Source organism: Palaemon carinicauda, chromosome 38, assembly GCF_036898095.1.
Source record: "Palaemon carinicauda isolate YSFRI2023 chromosome 38, ASM3689809v2, whole genome shotgun sequence".
Classification (NCBI taxonomy): domain Eukaryota; kingdom Metazoa; phylum Arthropoda; class Malacostraca; order Decapoda; family Palaemonidae; genus Palaemon; species Palaemon carinicauda.
This window is the reverse complement of record NC_090762.1, coordinates 56,545,683-56,559,052: the sequence shown is the minus strand read 5'-3', so window position 1 is coordinate 56,559,052 and position 13,370 is coordinate 56,545,683. Positions and strand designations below refer to the sequence as shown.

Sequence of the window (13,370 nt, the reverse complement as noted above, 5' to 3'; positions counted from 1 at the left end):
TTTTTAAAGGTTTTAAAAGACTATTCATGATTGGCAGAAGCAAAGGACAGTGACATTGCCTTACCAAGCAGGACAATGCCCTGGGGACTGGCCATATATAAACATGATCAGCACCCAAGTCCCCTCTCCACCAAAGCTAGGACCAAGGAGGGCCAGGCAATGGCTGCTAATGACTCAGCAAATAGACCTACAGGCTCCCCTATTATTAATATTATCATTATTACTTGCTAGACTATTAACCTAGTTGGAAAAGCAGGATGCTATAAGCCCAGGGACCCCAACAGGGAAAATAGCCCAGTGAGGAAAGGAAACAAGGGGAAAAATATTCTAGGAACAGTAACATTAAAATGAATATTTCCTATATAAACTATAGACTTTAATAAAAAAGGAATAAGATAAATTAGATAGAAAAGTGTGCCTGAGTGTACACTCAAGCAAAAGAACTCTAATCCAAGACAGCAGAAGACCATGGTACACGATACAGAGGCTATGGCACTACCCAAGACTAGAGAACAATGGTTTGATTTTAGAATCTCCTTCTCCTAGAAGAACGGCTTACCATAGCTAGTCTCTTGAACCCTTATCAAGAGGAAAGTAGCCATTGAACAAATACAGTGCAGCAGTTAACCCCCTGGGTGAAGAAGAATTGTTTGGTAATCTCAGTGTTGTCAGGTGTATGAGGACAGAGGAGAATCTATAAAGAATAGGCCAGACTATTCGATGTATGTGTAGGCAAAGGGAAATTGAACCGTAAACCCTAAAACCTCCCTTCTTTAGCTCACAAGGATGGTGAGGTTGAAGTGACAAAAGGAACTGACAAGTTTGAGCAGGATTCGAACCCCATAGTGGTGATCACTAGGCATGGATGTTACCAACAAACTATCCACATGAATTGTAGCTTGGCTAGTATTAATAACATAATAGTATTATCCATTTTAACGTTACTAATCTCCAGATATTCAATATTCTTCATTCATTACTTCTCATAATTAGTTTGTTCATTTCCTTTCTGGGATAATTTCCCTGTTGGAGCCCTTGAGCTTATAGCATCCTGCTTTTTCTACTAGGATTGTAACCTAGATGATAGTAACATGAATACCCTAGAACACCATACAAACATAAAAAGGGAATCATAATTAACCTAACCCAACCTTATCAAAATATTACAGCAACACTAAATTTAAACTACCTTTCCAGCAAACCAATGATAAATTATTGGAAATTGAGATAAAAAGTTGAATGGGTTAACCTATGCCAACAATAACAACTGGACAGACAGACAAGCTTGTGTGAAGTAGGGATTGCAGGGGAAAGAATTCTAGAAGCTGTCATCCCTCAAATATAAATCAACTGGCTGGGACTGCCTGACGGGAGGCAAGATGACAAGATTATTGCATAACTGACATCAATTAGTAAAATTTACAAATTGTATTTATATCCTTATTTGTCCTTGGCGTGAACGAGAAACGAGTTTTGGCGGTAGAGCAGAATCAAATCGACAAAAAAAACTACTGGTTCATGATAAACGAGGGTGTTTCTGCATGTCCATGAAGCAACATACTACCTAAATATGTCTGGAAGTAAAACAAACCTTGACGAAAGGGAGAATTCCAAAGAAAGTTCACTTAAAATGAAATCTTCAGTCGAGCTTTAATCCTACGAAGCATCTCAAGCCTCAGGGACTGGTCAACACAGGCGAGTTCTATTGATAAGCCGACGGACGCGGAGTGTGACACAAAGAGCCCTCGTTCAAATGAACGCAACTTCTTCTTCGTTCTAAATACTATCAAACTATCATTTTACAAATCCTATTATCGTATTCATTGTTATTATTATTAGCTAAACTACAACCCTATTTGGAAAAGCAGGATGCTATAAACTCAAGAGTTCTAACTAGGAAAATAGCCCAGTGAGGAAAGGAAATTAAAAAACTACGATAGTATTGAACAATTAAAATAATTTTAAAAATTCTCATCATATAATCATTTCCTTGTGATTATTGATGAGTCTATGTTTAATAATCCCTGTTTACCGTATGTGAATTATGGCTGAACCTTGCTATGGAGTACAGAATGACACATGAGAGAGTAATCGATATGCTCAAGCACGTGAATTAGAATCAATGAGACACAAACACTTGCCCCCAATTAAGTCTTTGTGTGAATGGTTACGTGTAGGATACATAGCTATATAAAATGCATCTTTCCATGCTCAAGTATTCAAGGAAAGTGTGGCTTTAAGTCTTTAAACGAAAAGAATTTGGTAGAATTCCATCCGATAACTACCAAGTCAAGTATAAACACACCGAAAAACTAATACATCCTCATTGGTTTTAATCGTTTTTTAAACCCACAGACTACCATAACGCAATACTAATGATACATATGTTATATTCCATATCGATATTCTCCATCTTCCTTTAATACTATGATTGATAAAGAACTTTGACCTTCAAAGCGTATGCTCTGGCAACTTACACTTTATCCCCCGCCCCCTTTAGGCTACTCCTGGAAACACAACACCTGATACATCTCCCGTTCTCTCCACACCACCAATACCCTTCACAGCGTTTTATTTTCTTATCACCTCCGTCCTAATAACTTAATTTATTCGATTGTTTAATTGCCCTCTTAGCTAGGAATGGTGATTTAATGAAGTTTTTTCATTACATTGAGGGACAAACCTATTTGCCATTAAAGCCCCGGTTGTTTATCCTGATGACGGTGCGGGTTTAGTTGATCGTATTCGGTCCGGCACATCGTTGAGTGGCCTTTTAGAGGACATCTTGTTTTCATGTCTAAAACAAATATTATATGGTTTTCAATTATTAGACTTTCATTCTAGCGATTGCAATTGCGTTCAAATAAATTTTACCATGGAAGTTCTTGAACTAAAGTATATGTACTCAACGCAAATCACAATGAAAATCACAAAGTTTCCTTCTATACGTAGGCCTACACTACTAACTATGATTTCTTATTCCACCAAAACTTAAGTAACATTAAATCAAGTTAAGCCGTACAGTATTATAGGCTTACGTCAGTCAAATAATGCATACGGTAATGGGGTAACTTGTCTTATGGAGTAAAACCATTTATGCTGAATACTTTTCTTCCATGAACTTTACTGACGTTTCGGTAGGCATAAATGACCCGTTATGTTGAAGAATAGATAAGCCAGCAAATAGATGGTGGGACTTGACAATTAAACATATCACGCTGTATGATACTCTAAATGGCCAGGAATGTTTACGACAAACGTCTTACAGGGCGTCGTAATAGGATCAGTAAATTAAGAATATATATACTGTATATATATATATATATATATATATATATATATATATATATATATATATATATACTATCTCACTACCATCTGTTTATCGGCTATGTTATTTCTCAGCAAAGATACTGTACTTAGTGTAGTGAGAGTCAGTTAAAAAAAAGATAAACATGAGTAGTTTCACGCCATAGGAAATGGGTTACTTCATCGTGTGTGTATGTGTGTTTAATCATTAGTAGAGAAAGAAAGCACCATTCGTCCAATTGCAATGCTCTGTCATTCCTAATGGAAGAAATTCTTCAGCCACAGATTAAACTATTCAAGTATAAACGACTTTCAAAGTAATTCGTATATTAAGGTTGTGCTTTATTTAATGGATGGGGATATAAGTCAAATGATAAATTATCACTGCTTACGTAAGTTCATAATTTGGCTGTTATTATGGTATTGCCTCCAATATATTTTGTTTTATGTCTACTATGATGAAAGCATGTGCAGCGAAGGACTGAGAACAGATTTTTCACATTTTCTGTGATGTTATTTATTTTTCCCGTGTTTCCGGTATCTTTTTTTTTTCTTTTTTAGATTAGAGTATAACAAAATGTAGGCTACTGGTTTGTTGGACGACACCAACTTGTGTTATATGTTTAACATAGAGCATTGCTATACATAGTTATCCATGTCAGATTGTATACACTAAAATTTCACACAAAAATCAATACGGTATATACTGTACTTCTTTATGTGTATGTCTAGTTGAATCCCAGCCATCTTCAACAATATAGAAACATGGGGCAGAATAAAAGAGAAAAATGAAGGAAAGGAGAAGCATAAATGCAAATTAAGGAAAGGACTGCTGGAACAACCATTCGTAAACATGCTGGGGACTAATAGCTGAAGCAGGTGCACGGTGCACCGTGCATGTTTCTCTAACTCTGTATGATTCTCAACAGTCAATATACTTTTGAGCAACACATAAGGTATGTGTCTTCTTCAATTACACAAAAAAATGTCTTATTGAGAAAGTCTTGTAAGATTTTCGGTGATCAATCTATTTAGAAGAAATTTTCAAATTCTTTCATTCAATCTTGTTTCGAGTATTGTTCTCCTGTCTGGACTAAATCTGATCTTAATTTGTTGGACAGAAACTTGGGGTCTGTTAAATTTCTTATTCATGTTCTAAAGAATTAATCTCCGACACTGTCATTCCATTAATTAACTATGCATGTTGCATAAAACTTTTCATAATTCTGACCATCCTTTACCATAGCATTCAAATCTCTCTGGACAGTACCTTCCTGTTCATAATACCCTGTACTATAGTCCATTTCTTTTAGCGAGTCATATTTGCACAGACTCGCAGCGGTGCCCTTTTAGCTCGGAAAAGTTTCCTGATCGCTGATTGGTTGGACAAGATAATTCTAACCAATCAGCGACCAGGAAACTTTTTAGAGCTAAAGGGGCACCGTTGCGAGTCGGTGCAAATATGACTCGCTAAAAGAAATGGACTATAGGTACATAGTTAATTCTGTCAGGCATTCTCCATCATGAGGCTCAATACTATGCACAGTTCTAGAAGTTTTATTCCAGATGTGACCAAGTTGTGGAATGTTCTTCTTAACCGGGTAGTTGAATCGTTAGAACTTCAAAAGTTCACACCTAGAAAATTTTCTTTTATGTTGAACACGGGATATCTGCATCCTAGTTGATCAAGGTGATATAAGTCTGTTTTTTATAGTTTATATGTGAATGGTCTGTTTTAATCTATCTTAAAATATTTCTATTTAAATTGTTCATTACTTCTCATATAGTTTGTTTATTTCCTCTCCTCACTGGGCTATTTTTCCCTGTTGGAGTCCTGAGACTTTAGCATCCTGTTTTTTTTTTCAACTAGTTTTGTAGTTTAGCTAATAATAATAATAATAATAATAATAATAATAATAATAATAATAATAATAATAATAATAATAATAATAATAATAATGGCCAATAGAAAACAGGCTTAAAACAATGATTGAAGACCAAAGTAGACCTTATAGACCAATAGGGTGAAAGTGATATAGAAATATATAAAAGGTGTGAGATATAGGTGGAAGTAAAAGTACATTAAAAACCTTATAAATGAAATAAAGAATGAGATAGCCAAGGAAATAGAAAATAACATAACTATAAAACAGATGTCGCCGAGATTCGCAAAAGGGAATATATATATATATATATATATATATATATATATATATATATATATATATATATATATATATATATATATATATATATATAGAGAGAGAGAGAGAGAGAGAGAGAGAGAGAGAGAGAGAGAGAGAGAGAGAGAGAGAGAGAGAGAGAGAGAGAGAGAGAGAGAGAGAGAGAGATTTAATGCAAGGAAGGCTATTATAACAATGAAGACTGAAGCTTAGAAAGCTAGAATTTATGAATAATTTTATAAAAACAAATGAAGATGATTTAAATTAGGTTATGTTGAATACAGGAGGAAGAGACAAATCACATAACATAAAAAAGGCTTCAGTGGGATAAGTTGGCTAACACCCGGGCACACTATTCTATTTATCTTCCTCTTGTTTCTTGAAGTTTTTATATAGGTTATATTATGAAAGATCTTTTTTTTTTTAATGTTGCTACTATTCTTAAAATATCTTATTTAAATTGTTCATTAGTTCTCGTGTAGTTTATTTATTTCCTAGTTTTCTTTCCTCACGGGGCTATTTTTCCCTGTTGGAGCCATTGGGCTTAAAGCATCTTGCTTTACCAACTAGAGTTGTAGTTTAGTTAATAATAATAATAATAATAATAACTGTCTTAATCACTTAATATACCCAACAAAGGAAGTGGTTTGATATGTGCCAACGCTCGTTCATTTTAAATAGCCTTACCATATATAAAACAACTTTGTGCATATTCAAGTAGTGTGCCAGCCATGATCGCCATCTTCTACATCTATGGCATGAACGTCATGGAACCAGGAACCTGTCCTGCTGAAACTTTTAAAAACTTTGGGTAATATTTATAGTGTGTAAATGACAGTTCTAAATTTTCCCGCAGTTGATATTTTGCACAATTCTTTATCTAATACTGTAAACACATTCTCAAATGCTGGGTCTTGCTTACAATTCTGATTTACACATAGTACCAGGCAAAAAGTATTGTGTGCACCAAGAAATTGTTGGTCAAGACATTTTGCCTATAAAAGGTTCCTTCTGGCAACTCTTTTATCACAATTACTGTACCAATGACTCAGATAATACCTTGCTTACTAAGTACTGTACTGTAGTTATCTTATAAGATTTTATTCCTCATTTTAGTTTATTTTTGAGTGCATATGTTAGGTTTCTTTCATAACAGGGGGACCTTGGGCTTGTAGCAGTTTACTTCTCCACCTAGGGTTGTAGCATGGCATGTAATAAGAAGAACTATATGCTTCCAATCAAAGGGTCCCCTTTCTGTTTTCTTTAGATTGCTTGCACAAGTATTGCATATGGGTTGTAACACAAAAACATTCAAGTGGGTAACTAAAAAGTTTCAGAAGTACTCATAGTCAGCTGTGCAGGACAATACTCATAAACCCATACACAAAAATTAATGTAGATAAATTTGGAACCAAATGGAAAAAGGACATCAGACTACTTTTTCATAATTTTGGTAATATTTTCTTTTCAGAAATTGAAAAAAATTTATCCCTCCTCTGGATTAGCCATAAATTTTATCAATACAAAAAATAGTATTACAGTACTTCAATACTTAACTAATTTGCTATATGCTGTGGCAGCAAGGTTTTGCAACAAGACGATTAGAAAAAAAAGTCTCAGTGGCTTATAGCACATCATCTTATCACAAGAAATCAATGCTATTGTGTTTACGTTACTTTTCTGGGTCTAATAGATGAGGGGAATGAGGATGGGTAAATCTACGAATGTTGGCCAAGTACTGAAATGATGAATTTTAGTATTTCAAAATTTCTAAGTAATTTGTATTTTTACTAATTATATAAACCAGAGTCCTTTAAATAGGACTGTGCCTTCAGCATGAGCTGGATCAGCCATTGTATCTTTAACAAGGTCAGTGGGGAAGCCAACCACCTACCTAACTGTATCATGTAACTTGAAGGACTCGGGTTTACATAATTAGGAAAAATATAAATTACTTAAAAATTAATTTGTTCTCACATGTAACAAATTATCCTCCAAGTGGGAGGCTTTTCCCTAGAACCCGACTGGAAGGTCTGCTTCCTTGAACATGTTATCATTCCTGGTTCTATACAGGAGCAAGCAAGGAAGGGGACTCCAACAACCTCCTAGCAGTTAATTATAAAGATGTGAATGATGTTTGGGGCTCAGCTAGTACTGACTTAAAAGAAAACTAGTACTGAGTCATGTAACACCTTTCTCTATAAGGGAGACAACATTGGAAGTGTTACTCCAGACATCAAGACTACAGCACTGTAATGAATTGAAGACACCATTCCATCCTCCCCCTTGTATGTTAGAGGGAGGGATTACTTCTAAGCAGAGTAGTCTGCATTACTGCCCAACATCAAGTTGTCCAGCAGGCACATACCAGTTGCAGCTGCTTAATCCCCACAAGAGAAGAACAAGAAAAGGCAGAAGGGCTAGTCATTCCACCTTTCCTCGAGACTTATACTAACTGTGTTACCTTTGATGAGAAGCATACTTGTCCCATGCGGGAGCTGGGAGAGTTACAAAACTACCAAGCAGCTACCACAGGACCCAAAAAAGGAGATCCAGAGGTAATTGGGCAGTGTCAAAAATATACTGAGGTGAAGATGGTCTGAAAATTCTCAGACACCATCTTTGGTTCAGAGTACACAACAAGTGATCCAGGTGGATATTGATAGGGATAAACTCGGTAGTTCTTCCTCGAAATGGCAGACACTCATGATTTGAAGTGCTTTTGTTGTCAGAAGACACATAGCTAGAGGAAACGCCCACTGAGTGTTTTCTTTATGGCCTGCTAGTGGTAAAGAGTTTCAACACTTAAATGAGGTATGTTGAATCTTGCAACATAGCACATCTGGGATCCTCAGTCAAATGTCTGTAGGAAGGATAGGTTCCACAAGGAATTTGGTCTATGTAATGTACAAAACTAAGAAGGAACAGAACTCCAATCACATAACAATAAAAGAACCTGTACATCTACCTCTTGATGCAGCAGAGAAGAGGAAGTCTTGTAGGAGAGATCCTACAATGTCCTCATCAAGTAGCAGGAACCGCATGTACTCAAGACCTAAGGAACAGGACCAACTGGCCCAAGGACCAAGTTCCATATTAGGTAAGCCTCACTGTTTCCCCCGAGGAACTTCTTCGGCAGAAGCACGAGGGAAAGTCAGTGATTTGCTGAAAAGTAGATCTGGCTGGGGAGACATGTTCTCTATGATTTTCAACATAGAATGTGTTTGTCGGTAGCTACCTAAGAGAGCAGAACAAGGCACCACTCAATTTGAGGGCCCCCAAAGTGTCCAATGGAAGGGACCATGGAGGTTGATGACACACTCCACTCTCCCTGGACAATGCATGTACTTGATCCCTGTAGGGACCATTACTGATCAGCCATACCAGGCTTGAGAACAGGCTGACCAAATCCTGGGAAATGGTTGCTAGGTAAGCTCTTTCAGGCTCTGCCAAAGAAAGAGGGGTAGTGATTTCAAAGGTAGTGTGAACCCTATCCTTTTATGGTCTGGAGTGTTGGTGATCGGAGCTTAAGGGACTGCTCACCTGCAACCAGTGCTGAAGCAGGAGTTGTCACACCAGGCTCTTGCTTTGCTTGACAGAACCTGAAATAATCACTCTTCGAGTGAGCTCTTATTACTCGCTTCTGATGGAGGAGAGTGATTCTCTAAGAGCAAGTTGCTCCTCTTATTCCCGACAGGAACAGTTGAGAGTTTGCGAAGTCTCACCTTCATCGAGGCCATGGAGTCAAATGTAGGATCCCAACCAGAATCTTTCTACAGTACTGCATCAAAGAATTAAACCATCATATCATGCTCACAATTGTTCAATCAGCTCCAGAGGCACTGGTCAGAGGATGAGAACTGACAAACACTCTGCAAGAGGGAGACCAGTTTCTAAAGGGCCAGGGCATTCCTCCTGTGTCATAATGAAAATGATGAATAAAGGAGCAATACTTGTTATCAGTTGGCCTGTTGACTCATCAGACCAAATCCTAAAGTAATGCTCAGGGGGGTGAGATCTGTCACTCTCTTCTGAAGGAGAAAAGTACATGCTGAAAGTCCCAAACAGCTTTTGTTTGAGGCTTCCTTTTTGATTACTTCTACTTCTTACTTTCTAAAAAGAAGTTTCTGAAGAAGAGAAAGTAAGGAAAGAAGGAGCTGGATAAGAAGGAAGAAGACAGAGCAAACTCACTTTCTCTAAATCTCTTCTTTACTACCGAGAGTAGTTTAGATATTAAAACTAATCAGGAATCGATGCCCTTATTCTGAGTTTGATGATACGAGTACAAAGGAATTCCCAATAAAACAATTTACACAGGTACTGTACTAGTCCTTTACTTCACTCATAAAATATTGAGTAATCATTTTTATTTGTACTAGAAAAGACTTCGAAAAGGCATCCCAGGAGGCCAAAGCTTAACACTCAGGTGGACACATATGTAACCACCTGAGGAAATAGAGGTGCTTTTGAATGACTGAAGGACTTTAAGCACAAGTCCTTTGAGTCACTGAGTACACACACTCTTCCTCTCAGAAGGATGAGCTAAAGTTCTAACTGAACACAGGCCAAAAGTATTACTTCGGCAGAGAGAACTCATAAACTGATCTTTGTTAGACTCTTGTTGCATATATTAGTTAACCTGTTAAGATTGAGCAAAAATCCCAAGGGAGTTAATCAAGATTAGGTTGATTTTTCCCACTCATCCTACAGTCTTGTTTAGATATGAGCCTGTTTACTACCTTCTTTTTGGGACCATATTGGAAACTGCATTAATAACTTAACTGGATTTATCTGATAATGTACGAACTAGGCACTAGAATAAAGCCAAAACTCCGGATAGCTCATTCTTTAATAATTCAACTTTGTTCAGGATTGCAAATGTAAGATAATATAAATAACCCCTTTAAAGTCCTATTGCCTCACCACTGGAGAGAATCTCTTGAGGAGACCAGCACGTTTTACCAGTGGCAACTGCATTCTTCTTTTTGTCATCCACAAAGGGGCAAAAGTACACGGGCGTTCATTAAAGATTTCCTGATCAACTTCAAACAAACACAGACATACAAAACTTGGAATAGTTATTAGTCTTTCTCTTCATAGGCACCACACTGGGTTATGGATTTCTCCCATTGTTTTATGAAACTCTGGAGACCTTGTTTGTAAAAGTAAGTGGGTTGAGCCTCAAACCATGACTCCACCTTGGAAATCAGGGTTTCAATCTGTGGAAAATATGTTCCTTTAAAAAATGACTTCATGGTTGGAAAGAAGTGAATGTCAGATGGTACCAAGTCTGGAGAATAAGGGGGGTACGGAAGAATTTCATAGAATCAAGAGTGCGATATGCGAGTTGTGGACTGAAACATTGTCTTGCAGGAGTCAGGCTCCTCTGGTCAGCATGCGCACCTTTTGAGTTTGATGGATTCTCACAATATGTTATTTTCCTTAGTAAAATAAATTTTTGAATATACTTACCCGATGATCATGTAGCTGTCAACTCTGTTGCCCGACAGAAATCTAAGGTCGGGATACGCCAGCGATCGCTATACAGGTGGGGGTGTACACAACAGCGCCATCTGTCGAGTAGGTACTCAGGTACTTCTTGTCAACAAGAACTCAATTTTCTCCTCGGTCCACTGGTTCTCTATGGGGAGGAAGGGAGGGTCCTTAAATTCATGATCATCGGGTAAGTATATTCAAAAATTTATTTTACTAAGGAAAATAACATTTTTCAATATTAATCTTACCCGATGATCATGTAGCTGATTCACACCCAGGGGGGTGGGTGGAGACCAGCATACATGTTAACATAGAAGCTAAGTATCCCGTATTTCATTTTAGCAGTTATTCAAAATAACAAACATAAAATAAATAAGTACCTGGTAAGGAAGTCGACTTGAACCATTACTCTGCCTTTTTAAGTACGTCTTCCTTACTGAGCCTAGCGATCCTCTTAGGATGCTGAGCGACTCCTAGGTGCTGAAGTATGAAGGGCTGCAACCCATACTAAAGGACCTCATCACAACCTCTAATCTAGGCGCTTCTCAAGAAAGAATTTGACCACCCGCCAAATCAACCAGGATGCGGAAGGCTTCTTAGCCTTCCGTACAACCCAAAAAACAACAATAAAAAGCATTTCAAGAGAAAGATTAAAAAAGGTTATGGGATTATGGGAATGTAGTGGTTGAGCCCTCACCTACTACTGCACTCGCTGCTACGAATGGTCCCAGGGTGTAGCAGTTCTCGTAAAGAGACTGGACATCTTTGAGGTAAAATGATGCGAACACTGACTTGCTTCTCCAATAGGTTGCATCCATAACACTCTGCAGAGAACGGTTCTGTTTGAAGGCCACTGAAGTAGCGACAGCCCTAACTTCATGTGTCCTTACCTTCAGCAAAGCAAGGTCTTCTTCCTTCAGATGAGAATGGGCCTCTCTAATCAAAAGCCTGATGTAATAAGAAACTGCGTTCTTAGACATCGGTAAAGCAGGTTTCTTGATAGAACACCATAAAGCTTCTGATTGTCCTCGTAATGGCTTTGTACGTCTTAAATAGTACTTAAGAGCTCTTACTGGGCAAAGTACTCTCTCTAGTTCGTTCCCCACCAAGTTGGACAGGCTTGGGATCTCGAACGACTTGGGCCAAGGACGAGAAGGAAGCTCGTTTTTAGCTAAAAAACCAAGCTGCAAGGAACATGTAGCCGTTTCAGATGTAAAACCTATGTTCCTGCTGAAGGCGTGAATCTCACTGACTCTTTTAGCTGTTGCTAAGCAAACGAGGAAAAGAGTCTTTAATGTGAGATCCTCAAAAGAGGCTGATTGAAGCGGTTCGAACCTTGCTGACATCAGGAACCTTAAAACCACGTCTAGGTTCCAGCCTGGTGTGGTCAACCGACGCTCCTTTGAGGTCTCAAAAGACTTAAGGAGGTCCTGTAGATCTTTGTTGGTGGAAAGATCTAAGCCTCTGTGGCGGAAGACCGCTGCCAACATGCTTCTGTAACCTTTGATCGTAGGAGCTGATAGGGATCTTACATTCCTTAGATGTAAAAGGAAGTCAGCTATCTGCGTTACAGAGGTACTGGTTGAGGAAACTGCATTCGCCTTGCACCAGCTTCGGAAGACTTCCCATTTTGACTGATAGACTTTGAGAGTGGATGTCCTCCTTGCTCTGGCAATCGTTCTGGCTGCCTCCTTCGAAAAGCCTCTAGCTCTTGAGAGTCTTTCGATAGTCTGAAGGCAGTCAGACGAAGAGCGTGGAGGCTTGGGTGTACCTTCTTTACGTGCGGCTGACGCAGAAGGTCCACTCTTAGAGGAAGAGTCCTGGGAACGTCCACTAGCCATTGCAGTACCTCGGTGAACCATTCTCTCGCGGGCCAGAGGGGAGCAACTAACGTCAACCGTGTCCCTTCGTGAGAGGCGAACTTCTGTAGTACCCTGTTGACAATCTTGAACGGAGGGAACGCATACAGGTCTAGATGGGACCAATCCAGAAGAAAGGCATCCACGTGAACTGCTGCTGGGTCTGGAATCGGAGAACAATACATCGGGAGCCTCTTGGTCATCGAGGTAGCGAATAGATCTATGGTGGGCTGACCCCACAGGGCCCATAGTCTGCTGCAAACATTCTTGTGAAGGGTCCACTCTGTGGGGATGACCTGACACTTCCGGCTGAGGCGATCTGCCATGACATTCATGTCGCCCTGAATGAACCTCGTTACCAGCGAAATCTTTCGATCTTTTGACCAAATGAGGAGGTCCCTTGCGATCTCGAACAACTTCCTCGAATGAGTCCCTCCTTGCTTGGAGATGTACGCCAAGGCTGTGGTGTTGTCGGAGTTCACCTCCACCACCTTGCTTAGATGGAGGGACTTGAAGTTTATCA

At 38.7% G+C, this 13,370-nt stretch overlaps 1 protein-coding gene across 1 annotated transcript in view; it reads right to left on the bottom strand.

The window, feature by feature from the left end:
* LOC137630647 (uncharacterized) overlaps positions 1 to 1,737 on the bottom strand; it is a 185,887-nt gene extending 184,150 nt beyond the window's left edge. The window contains 1 exon segment of the mRNA XM_068362262.1: positions 1,592 to 1,737. The gene's annotated coding sequence lies outside the window, so the exon portion shown is untranslated.
* Positions 1,738 to 13,370: the final 11,633 nt, after the last annotated feature.